This window comes from Schistocerca nitens, unplaced genomic scaffold, assembly GCF_023898315.1.
Source record: "Schistocerca nitens isolate TAMUIC-IGC-003100 unplaced genomic scaffold, iqSchNite1.1 HiC_scaffold_219, whole genome shotgun sequence".
NCBI lineage: Eukaryota > Metazoa > Arthropoda > Insecta > Orthoptera > Acrididae > Schistocerca > Schistocerca nitens.
Window position 1 is genome coordinate 37,854 of NW_026045760.1, and position 20,020 is coordinate 57,873.

The following is a 20,020-nucleotide window of genomic DNA, read 5'->3' on the forward strand; positions in this document are numbered from 1 at the left end:
CTGTGGCTTCTGGGCGCGACTTTAGCGCTGCACCCTGTAGCCAAGAACACTGCACATTGCTGGCGACCCACGTGTTTAGTAGTGACGCAACCGCTAGGATGCAGCTGAACGTCCATCTTCTGTGAGCGAGAAAATTTTCGCAGTCGGCAGGACTCGAACCTGCGCTCCCAGAGGGAATCTGATTTCAAGTCAGACGCCTTAACCACTCGGCCACGACTGCCGGTGGCAAAAGCGTCTTCCGACAAGTGAAAGTGCCACCTTGAGAAGCAATCCGATGGCAGAAAGCGGCTTGGCCTCACTCTTTTCTCTAGTGTTTCCATGGCCAGCACATTAGCCGTTACGAAAGTGTATTAATTTTCGCCCAGGCAGAGGCTTGGACCCAACACCCTTTGGTTGAAAACCTAACGCTCTACCGACTGAGCTATCGTACAGCTGCGTGATGAGCGAGTGATTCACATGTCGTAATTACTGGCTTATGGCTCCAATGGCGACTTCACCGACTTCCCACTGACGCACCGCTGACGCTAGTTTTCTGTCGTCTTAAGCGGTGGACATACTTGCAAGTAGCTGCGAGATCTTAAGAAAAGAAACGCTGCACCATTGCTTTTGCCGCACTCGAATGACTGAATTACGATTCTTAAAAAGAAATGAATGTTCGCTCTGTCCAAAACTTCCAAGCACATGTGTGTACTCACAAACTCGGCGTCGGCGCGAGAAAATGACGGGAGCGCACTCGTGGGCCTGCGACGGCTTTCTGCAGTCCCAGCGTCAGTGCGTGGTGAACCGGTAACCACAGGAAGCAGCGGCCGTCGCGGAACTCTGTATTCTTAAATTTTCGTCTTGTTGAGAGTGGCGTCATTGGCTTGCACCCGCGTTCATGCGTGTGAAAATATTTGCTCTTCTTTACGCAAAATCGCACGCAGCCGGTAGGACTCGAACCTACGCTCCCAGAGGGAATCTGATTTCGAGTCAGACGCCTTAACCACTCGGCCACGACTGCGCGGAGCGCAATCCTCTCCCGTCACATGCAACTGCCACCGTTTAAAGCACTGTGGTGGCAGGAAACGGCGTAGTTACATTCTCTTCCGTAGTGTTTCCGCCGCTACTAGACGAATCACTACCAAAGCATTAAAATTTCCGCCCAGACAGGGATTTGAACCCTGGACCCTTAGGTTAAAAGCCTAATGCTCTACCGGCTGAGCTACCCGGGCTCACAGGACGTTAGCAAACCTTCCACGATGCACAACTATACATTGGCTCATGTCCTTTACTGTTGTGCAATCGCTGCAACTAATAAAACGTCGCCTGGATGCTGTCTACAAACTTATCGTGCTAAGCTCGTAACAGACTATCAAAGAATACTGACACACGACGCAAAAACAAATTGCAGCAGTCGTTACGTCTCATGCGTTGGAGCAGAGGATTTACGTGTTTTGTTGACACTCACTGGGCAACTCGAAAATTCACAAGCATTTTGAATGCAATGTTTCCCACGCTTTCGCTCATTTCACAGTTCCGTTGGAGACGTTCTTCACGTCCTGACACAAAAAAGGGAACGCAGTCGGTAGGACATTTTTTTTTTTTATTTTCTTGCTTCCCAGGCAGTTGCCTACTGTGTTCCTCTTATGGCATGCACTAGACAACCAGAACAGCTACAGGAGGGAGTCACTTTTGTTCTCGGCGGTAGTTACATTATCACAAACTCAGAGCAATTCCATTGGCGTCAGCTTCAAAACGAATGCATGCCGAAACCCGGGATCGAACCAGGGACCTTTAGATCTTCAGTCTAACGCTCTCCCAACTGAGCTATTTCGGCTGACGTGGAACGTCTCTGTTTTGTACGTCTTCGTTAACCTCTGCCTCGTCGCCAATTTCACAGTCGTCTTCGTCTGATAAGACACAGGGACGCTGAAAGGCGAGCAGCAGATGCAGTGAAGCACCACACACATTTCTTCTGCTTCAATCATCGTAACAAGCAAACACGTCGACTCGATTCATGTAATATTGACTTCGCTGACGCTAGAAAACCGGTGCTATATCGATGCCACGTGCAACTCGTGTGCAGAGAACGAGACACAAGAAGGAGTGAGCCTCTCCACCGTGTGAGAGGCAGTATCTAGCAGATACACACGGTAAAACATTTGACTTGCGCTAGCTCATAAATTGCTGCACGTCATCGTCTGCAAGCTAAAATGGACACATCTGCACTGCCCAGAGAGGCGACACTTGCACTGACACCTGGTGGACGGCTGCAAGACGAGGAGATGAGCTGTGGCTTCTGGGCGCGACTTTAGCGCTGCACCCTGTAGCCAAGAACACTGCACATTGCTGGCGACCCACGTGTTTAGTAGTGACGCAACCGCTAGGATGCAGCTGAACGTCCATCTTCTGTGAGCGAGAAAATTTTCGCAGTCGGCAGGACTCGAACCTGCGCTCCCAGAGAGAATCTGATTTCAAGTCAGACGCCTTAACCACTCGGCCACGACTGCCGGTGGCAAAAGCGTCTTCCGACAAGTGAAAGTGCCACCTTGAGAAGCAATCCGATGGCAGAAAGCGGCTTGGCCTCACTCTTTTCTCTAGTGTTTCCATGGCCAGCACATTAGCCGTTACGAAAGTGTATTAATTTTCGCCCAGGCAGAGGCTTGGACCCAACACCCTTTGGTTGAAAACCTAACGCTCTACCGACTGAGCTATCGTACAGCTGCGTGATGAGCGAGTGATTCACATGTCGTAATTACTGGCTTATGGCTCCAATGGCGACTTCACCGACTTCCCACTGACGCACCGCTGACGCTAGTTTTCTGTCGTCTTAAGCGGTGGACATACTTGCAAGTAGCTGCGAGATCTTAAGAAAAGAAACGCTGCACCATTGCTTTTGCCGCACTCGAATGACTGAATTACGATTCTTAAAAAGAAATGAATGTTCGCTCTGTCCAAAACTTCCAAGCACATGTGTGTACTCACAAACTCGGCGTCGGCGCGAGAAAATGACGGGAGCGCACTCGTGGGCCTGCGACGGCTTTCTGCAGTCCCAGCGTCAGTGCGTGGTGAACCGGTAACCACAGGAAGCAGCGGCCGTCGCGGAACTCTGTATTCTTAAATTTTCGTCTTGTTGAGAGTGGCGTCATTGGCTTGCACCCGCGTTCATGCGTGTGAAAATATTTGCTCTTCTTTACGCAAAATCGCACGCAGCCGGTAGGACTCGAACCTACGCTCCCAGAGGGAATCTGATTTCGAGTCAGACGCCTTAACCACTCGGCCACGACTGCGCGGAGCGCAATCCTCTCCCGTCACATGCAACTGCCACCGTTTAAAGCACTGTGGTGGCAGGAAACGGCGTAGTTACATTCTCTTCCGTAGTGTTTCCGCCGCTACTAGACGAATCACTACCAAAGCATTAAAATTTCCGCCCAGACAGGGATTTGAACCCTGGACCCTTAGGTTAAAAGCCTAATGCTCTACCGGCTGAGCTACCCGGGCTCACAGGACGTTAGCAAACCTTCCACGATGCACAACTATACATTGGCTCATGTCCTTTACTGTTGTGCAATCGCTGCAACTAATAAAACGTCGCCTGGATGCTGTCTACAAACTTATCGTGCTAAGCTCGTAACAGACTATCAAAGAATACTGACACACGACGCAAAAACAAATTGCAGCAGTCGTTACGTCTCATGCGTTGGAGCAGAGGATTTACGTGTTTTGTTGACACTCACTGGGCAACTCGAAAATTCACAAGCATTTTGAATGCAATGTTTCCCACGCTTTCGCTCATTTCACAGTTCCGTTGGAGACGTTCTTCACGTCCTGACACAAAAAAGGGAACGCAGTCGGTAGGACATTTTTTTTTTTTATTTTCTTGCTTCCCAGGCAGTTGCCTACTGTGTTCCTCTTATGGCATGCACTAGACAACCAGAACAGCTACAGGAGGGAGTCACTTTTGTTCTCGGCGGTAGTTACATTATCACAAACTCAGAGCAATTCCATTGGCGTCAGCTTCAAAACGAATGCATGCCGAAACCCGGGATCGAACCAGGGACCTTTAGATCTTCAGTCTAACGCTCTCCCAACTGAGCTATTTCGGCTGACGTGGAACGTCTCTGTTTTGTACGTCTTCGTTAACCTCTGCCTCGTCGCCAATTTCACAGTCGTCTTCGTCTGATAAGACACAGGGACGCTGAAAGGCGAGCAGCAGATGCAGTGAAGCACCACACACATTTCTTCTGCTTCAATCATCGTAACAAGCAAACACGTCGACTCGATTCATGTAATATTGACTTCGCTGACGCTAGAAAACCGGTGCTATATCGATGCCACGTGCAACTCGTGTGCAGAGAACGAGACACAAGAAGGAGTGAGCCTCTCCACCGTGTGAGAGGCAGTATCTAGCAGATACACACGGTAAAACATTTGACTTGCGCTAGCTCATAAATTGCTGCACGTCATCGTCTGCAAGCTAAAATGGACACATCTGCACTGCCCAGAGAGGCGACACTTGCACTGACACCTGGTGGACGGCTGCGAGACGAGGAGATGAGCTGTGGCTTCTGGGCGCGACTTTAGCGCTGCACCCTGTAGCCAAGAACACTGCACATTGCTGGCGACCCACGTGTTTAGTAGTGACGCAACCGCTAGGATGCAGCTGAACGTCCATCTTCTGTGAGCGAGAAAATTTTCGCAGTCGGCAGGACTCGAACCTGCGCTCCCAGAGGGAATCTGATTTCAAGTCAGACGCCTTAACCACTCGGCCACGACTGCCGGTGGCAAAAGCGTCTTCCGACAAGTGAAAGTGCCACCTTGAGAAGCAATCCGATGGCAGAAAGCGGCTTGGCCTCACTCTTTTCTCTAGTGTTTCCATGGCCAGCACATTAGCCGTTACGAAAGTGTATTAATTTTCGCCCAGGCAGAGGCTTGGACCCAACACCCTTTGGTTGAAAACCTAACGCTCTACCGACTGAGCTATCGTACAGCTGCGTGATGAGCGAGTGATTCACATGTCGTAATTACTGGCTTATGGCTCCAATGGCGACTTCACCGACTTCCCACTGACGCACCGCTGACGCTAGTTTTCTGTCGTCTTAAGCGGTGGACATACTTGCAAGTAGCTGCGAGATCTTAAGAAAAGAAACGCTGCACCATTGCTTTTGCCGCACTCGAATGACTGAATTACGATTCTTAAAAAGAAATGAATGTTCGCTCTGTCCAAAACTTCCAAGCACATGTGTGTACTCACAAACTCGGCGTCGGCGCGAGAAAATGACGGGAGCGCACTCGTGGGCCTGCGACGGCTTTCTGCAGTCCCAGCGTCAGTGCGTGGTGAACCGGTAACCACAGGAAGCAGCGGCCGTCGCGGAACTCTGTATTCTTAAATTTTCGTCTTGTTGAGAGTGGCGTCATTGGCTTGCACCCGCGTTCATGCGTGTGAAAATATTTGCTCTTCTTTACGCAAAATCGCACGCAGCCGGTAGGACTCGAACCTACGCTCCCAGAGGGAATCTGATTTCGAGTCAGACGCCTTAACCACTCGGCCACGACTGCGCGGAGCGCAATCCTCTCCCGTCACATGCAACTGCCACCGTTTAAAGCACTGTGGTGGCAGGAAACGGCGTAGTTACATTCTCTTCCGTAGTGTTTCCGCCGCTACTAGACGAATCACTACCAAAGCATTAAAATTTCCGCCCAGACAGGGATTTGAACCCTGGACCCTTAGGTTAAAAGCCTAATGCTCTACCGGCTGAGCTACCCGGGCTCACAGGACGTTAGCAAACCTTCCACGATGCACAACTATACATTGGCTCATGTCCTTTACTGTTGTGCAATCGCTGCAACTAATAAAACGTCGCCTGGATGCTGTCTACAAACTTATCGTGCTAAGCTCGTAACAGACTATCAAAGAATACTGACACACGACGCAAAAACAAATTGCAGCAGTCGTTACGTCTCATGCGTTGGAGCAGAGGATTTACGTGTTTTGTTGACACTCACTGGGCAACTCGAAAATTCACAAGCATTTTGAATGCAATGTTTCCCACGCTTTCGCTCATTTCACAGTTCCGTTGGAGACGTTCTTCACGTCCTGACACAAAAAAGGGAACGCAGTCGGTAGGACATTTTTTTTTTTTATTTTCTTGCTTCCCAGGCAGTTGCCTACTGTGTTCCTCTTATGGCATGCACTAGACAACCAGAACAGCTACAGGAGGGAGTCACTTTTGTTCTCGGCGGTAGTTACATTATCACAAACTCAGAGCAATTCCATTGGCGTCAGCTTCAAAACGAATGCATGCCGAAACCCGGGATCGAACCAGGGACCTTTAGATCTTCAGTCTAACGCTCTCCCAACTGAGCTATTTCGGCTGACGTGGAACGTCTCTGTTTTGTACGTCTTCGTTAACCTCTGCCTCGTCGCCAATTTCACAGTCGTCTTCGTCTGATAAGACACAGGGACGCTGAAAGGCGAGCAGCAGATGCAGTGAAGCACCACACACATTTCTTCTGCTTCAATCATCGTAACAAGCAAACACGTCGACTCGATTCATGTAATATTGACTTCGCTGACGCTAGAAAACCGGTGCTATATCGATGCCACGTGCAACTCGTGTGCAGAGAACGAGACACAAGAAGGAGTGAGCCTCTCCACCGTGTGAGAGGCAGTATCTAGCAGATACACACGGTAAAACATTTGACTTGCGCTAGCTCATAAATTGCTGCACGTCATCGTCTGCAAGCTAAAATGGACACATCTGCACTGCCCAGAGAGGCGACACTTGCACTGACACCTGGTGGACGGCTGCAAGACGAGGAGATGAGCTGTGGCTTCTGGGCGCGACTTTAGCGCTGCACCCTGTAGCCAAGAACACTGCACATTGCTGGCGACCCACGTGTTTAGTAGTGACGCAACCGCTAGGATGCAGCTGAACGTCCATCTTCTGTGAGCGAGAAAATTTTCGCAGTCGGCAGGACTCGAACCTGCGCTCCCAGAGAGAATCTGATTTCAAGTCAGACGCCTTAACCACTCGGCCACGACTGCCGGTGGCAAAAGCGTCTTCCGACAAGTGAAAGTGCCACCTTGAGAAGCAATCCGATGGCAGAAAGCGGCTTGGCCTCACTCTTTTCTCTAGTGTTTCCATGGCCAGCACATTAGCCGTTACGAAAGTGTATTAATTTTCGCCCAGGCAGAGGCTTGGACCCAACACCCTTTGGTTGAAAACCTAACGCTCTACCGACTGAGCTATCGTACAGCTGCGTGATGAGCGAGTGATTCACATGTCGTAATTACTGGCTTATGGCTCCAATGGCGACTTCACCGACTTCCCACTGACGCACCGCTGACGCTAGTTTTCTGTCGTCTTAAGCGGTGGACATACTTGCAAGTAGCTGCGAGATCTTAAGAAAAGAAACGCTGCACCATTGCTTTTGCCGCACTCGAATGACTGAATTACGATTCTTAAAAAGAAATGAATGTTCGCTCTGTCCAAAACTTCCAAGCACATGTGTGTACTCACAAACTCGGCGTCGGCGCGAGAAAATGACGGGAGCGCACTCGTGGGCCTGCGACGGCTTTCTGCAGTCCCAGCGTCAGTGCGTGGTGAACCGGTAACCACAGGAAGCAGCGGCCGTCGCGGAACTCTGTATTCTTAAATTTTCGTCTTGTTGAGAGTGGCGTCATTGGCTTGCACCCGCGTTCATGCGTGTGAAAATATTTGCTCTTCTTTACGCAAAATCGCACGCAGCCGGTAGGACTCGAACCTACGCTCCCAGAGGGAATCTGATTTCGAGTCAGACGCCTTAACCACTCGGCCACGACTGCGCGGAGCGCAATCCTCTCCCGTCACATGCAACTGCCACCGTTTAAAGCACTGTGGTGGCAGGAAACGGCGTAGTTACATTCTCTTCCGTAGTGTTTCCGCCGCTACTAGACGAATCACTACCAAAGCATTAAAATTTCCGCCCAGACAGGGATTTGAACCCTGGACCCTTAGGTTAAAAGCCTAATGCTCTACCGGCTGAGCTACCCGGGCTCACAGGACGTTAGCAAACCTTCCACGATGCACAACTATACATTGGCTCATGTCCTTTACTGTTGTGCAATCGCTGCAACTAATAAAACGTCGCCTGGATGCTGTCTACAAACTTATCGTGCTAAGCTCGTAACAGACTATCAAAGAATACTGACACACGACGCAAAAACAAATTGCAGCAGTCGTTACGTCTCATGCGTTGGAGCAGAGGATTTACGTGTTTTGTTGACACTCACTGGGCAACTCGAAAATTCACAAGCATTTTGAATGCAATGTTTCCCACGCTTTCGCTCATTTCACAGTTCCGTTGGAGACGTTCTTCACGTCCTGACACAAAAAAGGGAACGCAGTCGGTAGGACATTTTTTTTTTTTATTTTCTTGCTTCCCAGGCAGTTGCCTACTGTGTTCCTCTTATGGCATGCACTAGACAACCAGAACAGCTACAGGAGGGAGTCACTTTTGTTCTCGGCGGTAGTTACATTATCACAAACTCAGAGCAATTCCATTGGCGTCAGCTTCAAAACGAATGCATGCCGAAACCCGGGATCGAACCAGGGACCTTTAGATCTTCAGTCTAACGCTCTCCCAACTGAGCTATTTCGGCTGACGTGGAACGTCTCTGTTTTGTACGTCTTCGTTAACCTCTGCCTCGTCGCCAATTTCACAGTCGTCTTCGTCTGATAAGACACAGGGACGCTGAAAGGCGAGCAGCAGATGCAGTGAAGCACCACACACATTTCTTCTGCTTCAATCATCGTAACAAGCAAACACGTCGACTCGATTCATGTAATATTGACTTCGCTGACGCTAGAAAACCGGTGCTATATCGATGCCACGTGCAACTCGTGTGCAGAGAACGAGACACAAGAAGGAGTGAGCCTCTCCACCGTGTGAGAGGCAGTATCTAGCAGATACACACGGTAAAACATTTGACTTGCGCTAGCTCATAAATTGCTGCACGTCATCGTCTGCAAGCTAAAATGGACACATCTGCACTGCCCAGAGAGGCGACACTTGCACTGACACCTGGTGGACGGCTGCGAGACGAGGAGATGAGCTGTGGCTTCTGGGCGCGACTTTAGCGCTGCACCCTGTAGCCAAGAACACTGCACATTGCTGGCGACCCACGTGTTTAGTAGTGACGCAACCGCTAGGATGCAGCTGAACGTCCATCTTCTGTGAGCGAGAAAATTTTCGCAGTCGGCAGGACTCGAACCTGCGCTCCCAGAGGGAATCTGATTTCAAGTCAGACGCCTTAACCACTCGGCCACGACTGCCGGTGGCAAAAGCGTCTTCCGACAAGTGAAAGTGCCACCTTGAGAAGCAATCCGATGGCAGAAAGCGGCTTGGCCTCACTCTTTTCTCTAGTGTTTCCATGGCCAGCACATTAGCCGTTACGAAAGTGTATTAATTTTCGCCCAGGCAGAGGCTTGGACCCAACACCCTTTGGTTGAAAACCTAACGCTCTACCGACTGAGCTATCGTACAGCTGCGTGATGAGCGAGTGATTCACATGTCGTAATTACTGGCTTATGGCTCCAATGGCGACTTCACCGACTTCCCACTGACGCACCGCTGACGCTAGTTTTCTGTCGTCTTAAGCGGTGGACATACTTGCAAGTAGCTGCGAGATCTTAAGAAAAGAAACGCTGCACCATTGCTTTTGCCGCACTCGAATGACTGAATTACGATTCTTAAAAAGAAATGAATGTTCGCTCTGTCCAAAACTTCCAAGCACATGTGTGTACTCACAAACTCGGCGTCGGCGCGAGAAAATGACGGGAGCGCACTCGTGGGCCTGCGACGGCTTTCTGCAGTCCCAGCGTCAGTGCGTGGTGAACCGGTAACCACAGGAAGCAGCGGCCGTCGCGGAACTCTGTATTCTTAAATTTTCGTCTTGTTGAGAGTGGCGTCATTGGCTTGCACCCGCGTTCATGCGTGTGAAAATATTTGCTCTTCTTTACGCAAAATCGCACGCAGCCGGTAGGACTCGAACCTACGCTCCCAGAGGGAATCTGATTTCGAGTCAGACGCCTTAACCACTCGGCCACGACTGCGCGGAGCGCAATCCTCTCCCGTCACATGCAACTGCCACCGTTTAAAGCACTGTGGTGGCAGGAAACGGCGTAGTTACATTCTCTTCCGTAGTGTTTCCGCCGCTACTAGACGAATCACTACCAAAGCATTAAAATTTCCGCCCAGACAGGGATTTGAACCCTGGACCCTTAGGTTAAAAGCCTAATGCTCTACCGGCTGAGCTACCCGGGCTCACAGGACGTTAGCAAACCTTCCACGATGCACAACTATACATTGGCTCATGTCCTTTACTGTTGTGCAATCGCTGCAACTAATAAAACGTCGCCTGGATGCTGTCTACAAACTTATCGTGCTAAGCTCGTAACAGACTATCAAAGAATACTGACACACGACGCAAAAACAAATTGCAGCAGTCGTTACGTCTCATGCGTTGGAGCAGAGGATTTACGTGTTTTGTTGACACTCACTGGGCAACTCGAAAATTCACAAGCATTTTGAATGCAATGTTTCCCACGCTTTCGCTCATTTCACAGTTCCGTTGGAGACGTTCTTCACGTCCTGACACAAAAAAGGGAACGCAGTCGGTAGGACATTTTTTTTTTTTATTTTCTTGCTTCCCAGGCAGTTGCCTACTGTGTTCCTCTTATGGCATGCACTAGACAACCAGAACAGCTACAGGAGGGAGTCACTTTTGTTCTCGGCGGTAGTTACATTATCACAAACTCAGAGCAATTCCATTGGCGTCAGCTTCAAAACGAATGCATGCCGAAACCCGGGATCGAACCAGGGACCTTTAGATCTTCAGTCTAACGCTCTCCCAACTGAGCTATTTCGGCTGACGTGGAACGTCTCTGTTTTGTACGTCTTCGTTAACCTCTGCCTCGTCGCCAATTTCACAGTCGTCTTCGTCTGATAAGACACAGGGACGCTGAAAGGCGAGCAGCAGATGCAGTGAAGCACCACACACATTTCTTCTGCTTCAATCATCGTAACAAGCAAACACGTCGACTCGATTCATGTAATATTGACTTCGCTGACGCTAGAAAACCGGTGCTATATCGATGCCACGTGCAACTCGTGTGCAGAGAACGAGACACAAGAAGGAGTGAGCCTCTCCACCGTGTGAGAGGCAGTATCTAGCAGATACACACGGTAAAACATTTGACTTGCGCTAGCTCATAAATTGCTGCACGTCATCGTCTGCAAGCTAAAATGGACACATCTGCACTGCCCAGAGAGGCGACACTTGCACTGACACCTGGTGGACGGCTGCAAGACGAGGAGATGAGCTGTGGCTTCTGGGCGCGACTTTAGCGCTGCACCCTGTAGCCAAGAACACTGCACATTGCTGGCGACCCACGTGTTTAGTAGTGACGCAACCGCTAGGATGCAGCTGAACGTCCATCTTCTGTGAGCGAGAAAATTTTCGCAGTCGGCAGGACTCGAACCTGCGCTCCCAGAGAGAATCTGATTTCAAGTCAGACGCCTTAACCACTCGGCCACGACTGCCGGTGGCAAAAGCGTCTTCCGACAAGTGAAAGTGCCACCTTGAGAAGCAATCCGATGGCAGAAAGCGGCTTGGCCTCACTCTTTTCTCTAGTGTTTCCATGGCCAGCACATTAGCCGTTACGAAAGTGTATTAATTTTCGCCCAGGCAGAGGCTTGGACCCAACACCCTTTGGTTGAAAACCTAACGCTCTACCGACTGAGCTATCGTACAGCTGCGTGATGAGCGAGTGATTCACATGTCGTAATTACTGGCTTATGGCTCCAATGGCGACTTCACCGACTTCCCACTGACGCACCGCTGACGCTAGTTTTCTGTCGTCTTAAGCGGTGGACATACTTGCAAGTAGCTGCGAGATCTTAAGAAAAGAAACGCTGCACCATTGCTTTTGCCGCACTCGAATGACTGAATTACGATTCTTAAAAAGAAATGAATGTTCGCTCTGTCCAAAACTTCCAAGCACATGTGTGTACTCACAAACTCGGCGTCGGCGCGAGAAAATGACGGGAGCGCACTCGTGGGCCTGCGACGGCTTTCTGCAGTCCCAGCGTCAGTGCGTGGTGAACCGGTAACCACAGGAAGCAGCGGCCGTCGCGGAACTCTGTATTCTTAAATTTTCGTCTTGTTGAGAGTGGCGTCATTGGCTTGCACCCGCGTTCATGCGTGTGAAAATATTTGCTCTTCTTTACGCAAAATCGCACGCAGCCGGTAGGACTCGAACCTACGCTCCCAGAGGGAATCTGATTTCGAGTCAGACGCCTTAACCACTCGGCCACGACTGCGCGGAGCGCAATCCTCTCCCGTCACATGCAACTGCCACCGTTTAAAGCACTGTGGTGGCAGGAAACGGCGTAGTTACATTCTCTTCCGTAGTGTTTCCGCCGCTACTAGACGAATCACTACCAAAGCATTAAAATTTCCGCCCAGACAGGGATTTGAACCCTGGACCCTTAGGTTAAAAGCCTAATGCTCTACCGGCTGAGCTACCCGGGCTCACAGGACGTTAGCAAACCTTCCACGATGCACAACTATACATTGGCTCATGTCCTTTACTGTTGTGCAATCGCTGCAACTAATAAAACGTCGCCTGGATGCTGTCTACAAACTTATCGTGCTAAGCTCGTAACAGACTATCAAAGAATACTGACACACGACGCAAAAACAAATTGCAGCAGTCGTTACGTCTCATGCGTTGGAGCAGAGGATTTACGTGTTTTGTTGACACTCACTGGGCAACTCGAAAATTCACAAGCATTTTGAATGCAATGTTTCCCACGCTTTCGCTCATTTCACAGTTCCGTTGGAGACGTTCTTCACGTCCTGACACAAAAAAGGGAACGCAGTCGGTAGGACATTTTTTTTTTTTTATTTTCTTGCTTCCCAGGCAGTTGCCTACTGTGTTCCTCTTATGGCATGCACTAGACAACCAGAACAGCTACAGGAGGGAGTCACTTTTGTTCTCGGCGGTAGTTACATTATCACAAACTCAGAGCAATTCCATTGGCGTCAGCTTCAAAACGAATGCATGCCGAAACCCGGGATCGAACCAGGGACCTTTAGATCTTCAGTCTAACGCTCTCCCAACTGAGCTATTTCGGCTGACGTGGAACGTCTCTGTTTTGTACGTCTTCGTTAACCTCTGCCTCGTCGCCAATTTCACAGTCGTCTTCGTCTGATAAGACACAGGGACGCTGAAAGGCGAGCAGCAGATGCAGTGAAGCACCACACACATTTCTTCTGCTTCAATCATCGTAACAAGCAAACACGTCGACTCGATTCATGTAATATTGACTTCGCTGACGCTAGAAAACCGGTGCTATATCGATGCCACGTGCAACTCGTGTGCAGAGAACGAGACACAAGAAGGAGTGAGCCTCTCCACCGTGTGAGAGGCAGTATCTAGCAGATACACACGGTAAAACATTTGACTTGCGCTAGCTCATAAATTGCTGCACGTCATCGTCTGCAAGCTAAAATGGACACATCTGCACTGCCCAGAGAGGCGACACTTGCACTGACACCTGGTGGACGGCTGCGAGACGAGGAGATGAGCTGTGGCTTCTGGGCGCGACTTTAGCGCTGCACCCTGTAGCCAAGAACACTGCACATTGCTGGCGACCCACGTGTTTAGTAGTGACGCAACCGCTAGGATGCAGCTGAACGTCCATCTTCTGTGAGCGAGAAAATTTTCGCAGTCGGCAGGACTCGAACCTGCGCTCCCAGAGGGAATCTGATTTCAAGTCAGACGCCTTAACCACTCGGCCACGACTGCCGGTGGCAAAAGCGTCTTCCGACAAGTGAAAGTGCCACCTTGAGAAGCAATCCGATGGCAGAAAGCGGCTTGGCCTCACTCTTTTCTCTAGTGTTTCCATGGCCAGCACATTAGCCGTTACGAAAGTGTATTAATTTTCGCCCAGGCAGAGGCTTGGACCCAACACCCTTTGGTTGAAAACCTAACGCTCTACCGACTGAGCTATCGTACAGCTGCGTGATGAGCGAGTGATTCACATGTCGTAATTACTGGCTTATGGCTCCAATGGCGACTTCACCGACTTCCCACTGACGCACCGCTGACGCTAGTTTTCTGTCGTCTTAAGCGGTGGACATACTTGCAAGTAGCTGCGAGATCTTAAGAAAAGAAACGCTGCACCATTGCTTTTGCCGCACTCGAATGACTGAATTACGATTCTTAAAAAGAAATGAATGTTCGCTCTGTCCAAAACTTCCAAGCACATGTGTGTACTCACAAACTCGGCGTCGGCGCGAGAAAATGACGGGAGCGCACTCGTGGGCCTGCGACGGCTTTCTGCAGTCCCAGCGTCAGTGCGTGGTGAACCGGTAACCACAGGAAGCAGCGGCCGTCGCGGAACTCTGTATTCTTAAATTTTCGTCTTGTTGAGAGTGGCGTCATTGGCTTGCACCCGCGTTCATGCGTGTGAAAATATTTGCTCTTCTTTACGCAAAATCGCACGCAGCCGGTAGGACTCGAACCTACGCTCCCAGAGGGAATCTGATTTCGAGTCAGACGCCTTAACCACTCGGCCACGACTGCGCGGAGCGCAATCCTCTCCCGTCACATGCAACTGCCACCGTTTAAAGCACTGTGGTGGCAGGAAACGGCGTAGTTACATTCTCTTCCGTAGTGTTTCCGCCGCTACTAGACGAATCACTACCAAAGCATTAAAATTTCCGCCCAGACAGGGATTTGAACCCTGGACCCTTAGGTTAAAAGCCTAATGCTCTACCGGCTGAGCTACCCGGGCTCACAGGACGTTAGCAAACCTTCCACGATGCACAACTATACATTGGCTCATGTCCTTTACTGTTGTGCAATCGCTGCAACTAATAAAACGTCGCCTGGATGCTGTCTACAAACTTATCGTGCTAAGCTCGTAACAGACTATCAAAGAATACTGACACACGACGCAAAAACAAATTGCAGCAGTCGTTACGTCTCATGCGTTGGAGCAGAGGATTTACGTGTTTTGTTGACACTCACTGGGCAACTCGAAAATTCACAAGCATTTTGAATGCAATGTTTCCCACGCTTTCGCTCATTTCACAGTTCCGTTGGAGACGTTCTTCACGTCCTGACACAAAAAAGGGAACGCAGTCGGTAGGACATTTTTTTTTTTTATTTTCTTGCTTCCCAGGCAGTTGCCTACTGTGTTCCTCTTATGGCATGCACTAGACAACCAGAACAGCTACAGGAGGGAGTCACTTTTGTTCTCGGCGGTAGTTACATTATCACAAACTCAGAGCAATTCCATTGGCGTCAGCTTCAAAACGAATGCATGCCGAAACCCGGGATCGAACCAGGGACCTTTAGATCTTCAGTCTAACGCTCTCCCAACTGAGCTATTTCGGCTGACGTGGAACGTCTCTGTTTTGTACGTCTTCGTTAACCTCTGCCTCGTCGCCAATTTCACAGTCGTCTTCGTCTGATAAGACACAGGGACGCTGAAAGGCGAGCAGCAGATGCAGTGAAGCACCACACACATTTCTTCTGCTTCAATCATCGTAACAAGCAAACACGTCGACTCGATTCATGTAATATTGACTTCGCTGACGCTAGAAAACCGGTGCTATATCGATGCCACGTGCAACTCGTGTGCAGAGAACGAGACACAAGAAGGAGTGAGCCTCTCCACCGTGTGAGAGGCAGTATCTAGCAGATACACACGGTAAAACATTTGACTTGCGCTAGCTCATAAATTGCTGCACGTCATCGTCTGCAAGCTAAAATGGACACATCTGCACTGCCCAGAGAGGCGACACTTGCACTGACACCTGGTGGACGGCTGCGAGACGAGGAGATGAGCTGTGGCTTCTGGGCGCGACTTTAGCGCTGCACCCTGTAGCCAAGAACACTGCACATTGCTGGCGACCCACGTGTTTAGTAGTGACGCAACCGCTAGGATGCAGCTGAACGTCCATCTTCTGTGAGCGAGAAAATTTTCGCAGTCGGCAGGACTCGAACCTGCGCTCCCAGAGGGAATCTGATTTCAAGTCAGACGCCTTAACCACTCGGCCACGACTGCCGGTGGCAAAAGCGTCTTCCGACAAGTGAAAGTGCCACCTTGAGAAGCAATCCGATGGCAGAAAGCGGCTTGGCCTCACTCTTTTCTCTAGTGTTTCCATGGCCAGCACATTAGCCGTTACGAAAGTGTATTAATTTTCGCCCAGGCAGAGGCTTGGACCCAACACCCTTTGGTTGAAAACCTAACGCTCTACCGACTGAGCTATCGTACAGCTGCGTGATGAGCGAGTGATTCACATGTCGTAATTACTGGCTTATGGCTCCAATGGCGACTTCACCGACTTCCCACTGACGCACCGCTGACGCTAGTTTTCTGTCGTCTTAAGCGGTGGACATACTTGCAAGTAGCTGCGAGATCTTAAGAAAAGAAACGCTGCACCATTGCTTTTGCCGCACTCGAATGACTGAATTACGATTCTTAAAAAGAAATGAATGTTCGCTCTGTCCAAAACTTCCAAGCACATGTGTGTACTCACAAACTCGGCGTCGGCGCGAGAAAATGACGGGAGCGCACTCGTGGGCCTGCGACGGCTTTCTGCAGTCCCAGCGTCAGTGCGTGGTGAACCGGTAACCACAGGAAGCAGCGGCCGTCGCGGAACTCTGTATTCTTAAATTTTCGTCTTGTTGAGAGTGGCGTCATTGGCTTGCACCCGCGTTCATGCGTGTGAAAATATTTGCTCTTCTTTACGCAAAATCGCACGCAGCCGGTAGGACTCGAACCTACGCTCCCAGAGGGAATCTGATTTCGAGTCAGACGCCTTAACCACTCGGCCACGACTGCGCGGAGCGCAATCCTCTCCCGTCACATGCAACTGCCACCGTTTAAAGCACTGTGGTGGCAGGAAACGGCGTAGTTACATTCTCTTCCGTAGTGTTTCCGCCGCTACTAGACGAATCACTACCAAAGCATTAAAATTTCCGCCCAGACAGGGATTTGAACCCTGGACCCTTAGGTTAAAAGCCTAATGCTCTACCGGCTGAGCTACCCGGGCTCACAGGACGTTAGCAAACCTTCCACGATGCACAACTATACATTGGCTCATGTCCTTTACTGTTGTGCAATCGCTGCAACTAATAAAACGTCGCCTGGATGCTGTCTACAAACTTATCGTGCTAAGCTCGTAACAGACTATCAAAGAATACTGACACACGACGCAAAAACAAATTGCAGCAGTCGTTACGTCTCATGCGTTGGAGCAGAGGATTTACGTGTTTTGTTGACACTCACTGGGCAACTCGAAAATTCACAAGCATTTTGAATGCAATGTTTCCCACGCTTTCGCTCATTTCACAGTTCCGTTGGAGACGTTCTTCACGTCCTGACACAAAAAAGGGAACGCAGTCGGTAGGACATTTTTTTTTTTTATTTTCTTGCTTCCCAGGCAGTTGCCTACTGTGTTCCTCTTATGGCATGCACTAGACAACCAGAACAGCTACAGGAGGGAGTCACTTTTGTTCTCGGCGGTAGTTACATTATCACAAACTCAGAGCAATTCCATTGGCGTCAGCTTCAAAACGAATGCATGCCGAAACCCGGGATCGAACCAGGGACCTTTAGATCTTCAGTCTAACGCTCTCCCAACTGAGCTATTTCGGCTGACGTGGAACGTCTCTGTTTTGTACGTCTTCGTTAACCTCTGCCTCGTCGCCAATTTCACAGTCGTCTTCGTCTGATAAGACACAGGGACGCTGAAAGGCGAGCAGCAGATGCAGTGAAGCACCACACACATTTCTTCTGCTTCAATCATCGTAACAAGCAAACACGTCGACTCGATTCATGTAATATTGACTTCGCTGACGCTAGAAAACCGGTGCTATATCGATGCCACGTGCAACTCGTGTGCAGAGAACGAGACACAAGAAGGAGTGAGCCTCTCCACCGTGTGAGAGGCAGTATCTAGCAGATACACACGGTAAAACATTTGACTTGCGCTAGCTCATAAATTGCTGCACGTCATCGTCTGCAAGCTAAAATGGACACATCTGCACTGCCCAGAGAGGCGACACTTGCACTGACACCTGGTGGACGGCTGCGAGACGAGGAGATGAGCTGTGGCTTCTGGGCGCGACTTTAGCGCTCACCCTGTAGCCAAGAACACTGCACATTGCTGGCGACCCCACGTGTTTAGTAGTGACGCAAACCGCTAGGATGCAGCTGAACGTCCATCTTCTGTGAGCGAGAAAAATTTTCGCAGTCGGCAGGACTCGAACCTGCGCTCCCAGAGGGAATCTGATTTCAAGTCAGACGCCTTAACCACTCGGCCACGACTGCCGGTGGCAAAAGCGTCTTCCGACAAGTGAAAGTGCCACCTTGAGAAGCAATCCGATGGCAGAAAGCGGCTTGGCCTCACTCTTTTCTCTAGTGTTTCCATGGCCAGCACATTAGCCGTTACGAAAGTGTATTAATTTTCGCCCCAGGCAGAGGCTTGGACCCAACACCCTTTGGTTGAAAACCTAACGCTCTACCGACTGAGCTATCGTACAGCTGCGTGATGAGCGAGTGATTCACATTTCGTAATTACTGGCTTATGGGCTCCAATGGCGACTTCACCGACTTCCCACTGACGCACCCGCTGACCGCTAGTTTTCTGTCGTCTTAAGCGGTGGACATACTTGCAAGTAGCTGCGAGATCTTAAGAAAAGAAACGCTGCACCATTGCTTTTGCCGCACTCGAATGACTGAATTACGATTCTTAAAAAGAAATGAATGTTCGCTCTGTCCAAAACTTCCAAGCACATGTGTGTACTCACAAACTCGGCGTCGGCGCGAGAAAATGACGGGAGCGCACTCGTGGGCCTGCGACGGCTTTCTGCAGTCCCAGCGTCAGTGCGTGGTGAACCGGTAACCACAGGAAGCAGCGGCCGTCGCGGAACTCTGTATTCTTAAATTTTCGTCTTGTTGAGAGTGGCGTCATTGGCTTGCACCCGCGTTCATGCGTGTGAAAATATTTGCTCTTCTTTACGCAAAATCGCACGCAGCCGGTAGGACTCGAACCTACGCTCCCAGAGGGAATCTGATTTCGAGTCAGACGCCTTAACCACTCGGCCACGACTGCGCGGAGCGCAATCCTCTCCCGTCACATGCAACTGCCACCGTTTAAAGCACTGTGGTGGCAGGAAACGGCGTAGTTACATTCTCTTCCGTAGTGTTTCCGCCGCTACTAGACGAATCACTACCAAAGCATTAAAATTTCCGCCCAGACAGGGATTTGAACCTGGACCCTTAGGTTAAAAGCCTAATGCTCTACCGCTGAGCTACCCGGGCTCACAGGACGTTAGCAAACCTTCCACGATGCACAACTATACATTGGCTCATGTCCTTTACTGTTGTGCAATCGCTGCAACTAATAAAACGTCGCCTGGATGCTGTCTACAAACTTATCGTGCTAAGCTCGTAACAGACTATCAAAGAATACTGACACACGACGCAAAAACAAATTGCAGCAGTCGTTACGTCTCATGCGTTGGAGCAGAGGATTTACGTGTTTTGTTGACACTCACTGGCAACTCGAAAATTCACAAGCATTTTGAATGCAATGTTTCCCACGCTTTCGCTCATTTCACAGTTCCGTTGGAGACGTTCTTCACGTCCTGACACAAAAAAGGGAACGCAGTCGGTAGGACATTTTTTTTTTTTATTTTCTTGCTTCCCAGGCAGTTGCCTACTGTGTTCCTCTTATGGCATGCACTAGACAACCAGAACAGCTACAGGAGGGAGTCACTTTTGTTCTCGGCGGTAGTTACATTATCACAAACTCAGAGCAATTCCATTGGCGTCAGCTTCAAAACGAATGCATGCCGAAACCCGGGATCGAACCAGGGACCTTTAGATCTTCAGTCTAACGCTCTCCCAACTGAGCTATTTCGGCTGACGTGGAACGTCTCTGTTTTGTACGTCTTCGTTAACCTCTGCCTCG

General features: G+C 50.0%; 36 non-coding genes across 36 annotated transcripts; all 36 read right to left on the bottom strand.

The window, feature by feature from the left end:
• Positions 1–138: 138 nt before the first annotated feature.
• Positions 139–220, bottom strand: Trnas-uga (transfer RNA serine (anticodon UGA)). Its single transcript has one exon. It is a non-coding gene; the product is annotated as a tRNA-Ser (tRNA).
• A 698-nt stretch (positions 221–918) lies between these two features.
• On the bottom strand, positions 919–1,000 carry Trnas-cga (transfer RNA serine (anticodon CGA)). Its single transcript has one exon. It is a non-coding gene; the product is annotated as a tRNA-Ser (tRNA).
• Positions 1,001–1,138: 138 nt separating this feature from the next.
• Trnak-uuu (transfer RNA lysine (anticodon UUU)) lies at positions 1,139–1,211 on the bottom strand. Its single transcript has one exon. It is a non-coding gene; the product is annotated as a tRNA-Lys (tRNA).
• Positions 1,212–1,743: 532 nt separating this feature from the next.
• Positions 1,744–1,816, bottom strand: Trnaf-gaa (transfer RNA phenylalanine (anticodon GAA)). The gene has a single exon. It is a non-coding gene; the product is annotated as a tRNA-Phe (tRNA).
• A 591-nt stretch (positions 1,817–2,407) lies between these two features.
• Positions 2,408–2,489, bottom strand: Trnas-uga (transfer RNA serine (anticodon UGA)). Its single transcript has one exon. It is a non-coding gene; the product is annotated as a tRNA-Ser (tRNA).
• A 698-nt stretch (positions 2,490–3,187) lies between these two features.
• Trnas-cga (transfer RNA serine (anticodon CGA)) lies at positions 3,188–3,269 on the bottom strand. Its single transcript has one exon. It is a non-coding gene; the product is annotated as a tRNA-Ser (tRNA).
• A 138-nt stretch (positions 3,270–3,407) lies between these two features.
• Trnak-uuu (transfer RNA lysine (anticodon UUU)) lies at positions 3,408–3,480 on the bottom strand. The gene has a single exon. It is a non-coding gene; the product is annotated as a tRNA-Lys (tRNA).
• Positions 3,481–4,012: 532 nt separating this feature from the next.
• On the bottom strand, positions 4,013–4,085 carry Trnaf-gaa (transfer RNA phenylalanine (anticodon GAA)). Its single transcript has one exon. It is a non-coding gene; the product is annotated as a tRNA-Phe (tRNA).
• A 591-nt stretch (positions 4,086–4,676) lies between these two features.
• Trnas-uga (transfer RNA serine (anticodon UGA)) lies at positions 4,677–4,758 on the bottom strand. Its single transcript has one exon. It is a non-coding gene; the product is annotated as a tRNA-Ser (tRNA).
• Positions 4,759–5,456: 698 nt separating this feature from the next.
• On the bottom strand, positions 5,457–5,538 carry Trnas-cga (transfer RNA serine (anticodon CGA)). The gene has a single exon. It is a non-coding gene; the product is annotated as a tRNA-Ser (tRNA).
• Positions 5,539–5,676: 138 nt separating this feature from the next.
• Trnak-uuu (transfer RNA lysine (anticodon UUU)) lies at positions 5,677–5,749 on the bottom strand. Its single transcript has one exon. It is a non-coding gene; the product is annotated as a tRNA-Lys (tRNA).
• Positions 5,750–6,281: 532 nt separating this feature from the next.
• Trnaf-gaa (transfer RNA phenylalanine (anticodon GAA)) lies at positions 6,282–6,354 on the bottom strand. Its single transcript has one exon. It is a non-coding gene; the product is annotated as a tRNA-Phe (tRNA).
• A 591-nt stretch (positions 6,355–6,945) lies between these two features.
• Positions 6,946–7,027, bottom strand: Trnas-uga (transfer RNA serine (anticodon UGA)). Its single transcript has one exon. It is a non-coding gene; the product is annotated as a tRNA-Ser (tRNA).
• A 698-nt stretch (positions 7,028–7,725) lies between these two features.
• On the bottom strand, positions 7,726–7,807 carry Trnas-cga (transfer RNA serine (anticodon CGA)). Its single transcript has one exon. It is a non-coding gene; the product is annotated as a tRNA-Ser (tRNA).
• Positions 7,808–7,945: 138 nt separating this feature from the next.
• Positions 7,946–8,018, bottom strand: Trnak-uuu (transfer RNA lysine (anticodon UUU)). Its single transcript has one exon. It is a non-coding gene; the product is annotated as a tRNA-Lys (tRNA).
• A 532-nt stretch (positions 8,019–8,550) lies between these two features.
• Trnaf-gaa (transfer RNA phenylalanine (anticodon GAA)) lies at positions 8,551–8,623 on the bottom strand. The gene has a single exon. It is a non-coding gene; the product is annotated as a tRNA-Phe (tRNA).
• Positions 8,624–9,214: 591 nt separating this feature from the next.
• On the bottom strand, positions 9,215–9,296 carry Trnas-uga (transfer RNA serine (anticodon UGA)). Its single transcript has one exon. It is a non-coding gene; the product is annotated as a tRNA-Ser (tRNA).
• Positions 9,297–9,994: 698 nt separating this feature from the next.
• On the bottom strand, positions 9,995–10,076 carry Trnas-cga (transfer RNA serine (anticodon CGA)). The gene has a single exon. It is a non-coding gene; the product is annotated as a tRNA-Ser (tRNA).
• Positions 10,077–10,214: 138 nt separating this feature from the next.
• Trnak-uuu (transfer RNA lysine (anticodon UUU)) lies at positions 10,215–10,287 on the bottom strand. The gene has a single exon. It is a non-coding gene; the product is annotated as a tRNA-Lys (tRNA).
• A 532-nt stretch (positions 10,288–10,819) lies between these two features.
• Positions 10,820–10,892, bottom strand: Trnaf-gaa (transfer RNA phenylalanine (anticodon GAA)). Its single transcript has one exon. It is a non-coding gene; the product is annotated as a tRNA-Phe (tRNA).
• Positions 10,893–11,483: 591 nt separating this feature from the next.
• On the bottom strand, positions 11,484–11,565 carry Trnas-uga (transfer RNA serine (anticodon UGA)). Its single transcript has one exon. It is a non-coding gene; the product is annotated as a tRNA-Ser (tRNA).
• A 698-nt stretch (positions 11,566–12,263) lies between these two features.
• Trnas-cga (transfer RNA serine (anticodon CGA)) lies at positions 12,264–12,345 on the bottom strand. Its single transcript has one exon. It is a non-coding gene; the product is annotated as a tRNA-Ser (tRNA).
• Positions 12,346–12,483: 138 nt separating this feature from the next.
• Positions 12,484–12,556, bottom strand: Trnak-uuu (transfer RNA lysine (anticodon UUU)). Its single transcript has one exon. It is a non-coding gene; the product is annotated as a tRNA-Lys (tRNA).
• A 533-nt stretch (positions 12,557–13,089) lies between these two features.
• Positions 13,090–13,162, bottom strand: Trnaf-gaa (transfer RNA phenylalanine (anticodon GAA)). Its single transcript has one exon. It is a non-coding gene; the product is annotated as a tRNA-Phe (tRNA).
• A 591-nt stretch (positions 13,163–13,753) lies between these two features.
• Trnas-uga (transfer RNA serine (anticodon UGA)) lies at positions 13,754–13,835 on the bottom strand. Its single transcript has one exon. It is a non-coding gene; the product is annotated as a tRNA-Ser (tRNA).
• A 698-nt stretch (positions 13,836–14,533) lies between these two features.
• Trnas-cga (transfer RNA serine (anticodon CGA)) lies at positions 14,534–14,615 on the bottom strand. The gene has a single exon. It is a non-coding gene; the product is annotated as a tRNA-Ser (tRNA).
• Positions 14,616–14,753: 138 nt separating this feature from the next.
• Trnak-uuu (transfer RNA lysine (anticodon UUU)) lies at positions 14,754–14,826 on the bottom strand. The gene has a single exon. It is a non-coding gene; the product is annotated as a tRNA-Lys (tRNA).
• Positions 14,827–15,358: 532 nt separating this feature from the next.
• On the bottom strand, positions 15,359–15,431 carry Trnaf-gaa (transfer RNA phenylalanine (anticodon GAA)). The gene has a single exon. It is a non-coding gene; the product is annotated as a tRNA-Phe (tRNA).
• A 591-nt stretch (positions 15,432–16,022) lies between these two features.
• On the bottom strand, positions 16,023–16,104 carry Trnas-uga (transfer RNA serine (anticodon UGA)). The gene has a single exon. It is a non-coding gene; the product is annotated as a tRNA-Ser (tRNA).
• Positions 16,105–16,802: 698 nt separating this feature from the next.
• Trnas-cga (transfer RNA serine (anticodon CGA)) lies at positions 16,803–16,884 on the bottom strand. The gene has a single exon. It is a non-coding gene; the product is annotated as a tRNA-Ser (tRNA).
• Positions 16,885–17,022: 138 nt separating this feature from the next.
• Positions 17,023–17,095, bottom strand: Trnak-uuu (transfer RNA lysine (anticodon UUU)). The gene has a single exon. It is a non-coding gene; the product is annotated as a tRNA-Lys (tRNA).
• Positions 17,096–17,627: 532 nt separating this feature from the next.
• Trnaf-gaa (transfer RNA phenylalanine (anticodon GAA)) lies at positions 17,628–17,700 on the bottom strand. Its single transcript has one exon. It is a non-coding gene; the product is annotated as a tRNA-Phe (tRNA).
• Positions 17,701–18,293: 593 nt separating this feature from the next.
• On the bottom strand, positions 18,294–18,375 carry Trnas-uga (transfer RNA serine (anticodon UGA)). Its single transcript has one exon. It is a non-coding gene; the product is annotated as a tRNA-Ser (tRNA).
• A 702-nt stretch (positions 18,376–19,077) lies between these two features.
• Trnas-cga (transfer RNA serine (anticodon CGA)) lies at positions 19,078–19,159 on the bottom strand. The gene has a single exon. It is a non-coding gene; the product is annotated as a tRNA-Ser (tRNA).
• Positions 19,160–19,297: 138 nt separating this feature from the next.
• On the bottom strand, positions 19,298–19,368 carry Trnak-uuu (transfer RNA lysine (anticodon UUU)). The gene has a single exon. It is a non-coding gene; the product is annotated as a tRNA-Lys (tRNA).
• A 531-nt stretch (positions 19,369–19,899) lies between these two features.
• Trnaf-gaa (transfer RNA phenylalanine (anticodon GAA)) lies at positions 19,900–19,972 on the bottom strand. The gene has a single exon. It is a non-coding gene; the product is annotated as a tRNA-Phe (tRNA).
• Positions 19,973–20,020: the final 48 nt, after the last annotated feature.